The sequence below is a fragment of the Octopus bimaculoides genome, chromosome 6 (genome assembly GCF_001194135.2).
Source record: "Octopus bimaculoides isolate UCB-OBI-ISO-001 chromosome 6, ASM119413v2, whole genome shotgun sequence".
Classification (NCBI taxonomy): Eukaryota; Metazoa; Mollusca; class Cephalopoda; order Octopoda; family Octopodidae; genus Octopus; species Octopus bimaculoides.
In genome coordinates, this window is record NC_068986.1 from 107,162,306 (window position 1) to 107,163,553 (window position 1,248).

The window sequence follows — 1,248 nt, forward strand, 5'->3', positions numbered from 1 at the left end:
TGTGTGTGTGTGTGTATTTGCGTGCTTCTATAAGTGTACATTCTCCAACGTACGCGAAGTGAAAACTGAAGCAACGTGTAAAAGTGTACCAAGAGTATAAGGGAGGTAACTCCGAAGGATTTATATGAACGTTAACACGAATGTTTTGTGTGTTGAACTGGCGTAGATATATATATATATATATATATACTCTCTTTACTCTTTTACTTGTTTCAGTCAATTGACTGCGGCCATGCTGGAGCACCGCCTTTAGTCGAGCAACGTAATTTTACAAGGGAGAGTACTCATGGTATAAGAATCCACAGTTATTGCCGATATCCATAGTCAGTCGGCTCTTATTTTCATTAAGATTGTTAGGTTTAACAGCGGAGATAATACAAACGCATGCACACCAACACACAGACACACACACACACAGGTACACACACACACGTACACACACTCATGCTCACACACATTTAATGGTTGTCCCAAAAGTGATGCACAAACAAGCATAACCTTTTATTAACTGACATAGGCCGTTGAAGTTGCATATGTTGGTAGTTTAACTCTTCCACTATGCCAAACACTCGTCGTCTTCTCCTTCATTGCAAACAAAATAATTTCTTTATCCATATCTGTGGTATACACAACCGCTTTAGGTAAAAGTTTTTCAATGAACGTTATGAATGCAATTTTTCTATAAATTTGTGAATAAATTCAGTTCCTTAAATCACCTTCTCCCGTGTTAATCTCATTAAATCTCTTATCGTTTATCTTTTACTTTTGTCTGTCATCGGAGAAGTACTTATTTTCACGGTCTCGTTGTTGAACCGCTGAATGTACGGGACTTAAACAAAACAAAACCGGTTGTCAAGCGGTGGTTCTTAAGCAAGCACAACCACAACTGAGCGAGCGCGAGAGCGCGTGCACACAAACACACACACACACACACACATGAACACATACGCAGACAATCACACACATTGATGTACGACGGATTTCCACCGATTTTCCTTCTACCAAATCCATTACAAAACCTTCGGTCTGAGTGAGACTGGATCCGACACTACTTAGTTACAAAGGGAGCTTCTGAACTCCACAGCCATTCCAATAATAATAATAATAATAATAATAATAATAATAATAATAATAATAATAATAATAATAATGATAATGATGATAATAATAATAATAATAATAATAATAATAATAATAATAATAATGATGATGATAATAATAATAATAATAATAATGATAATAATAATA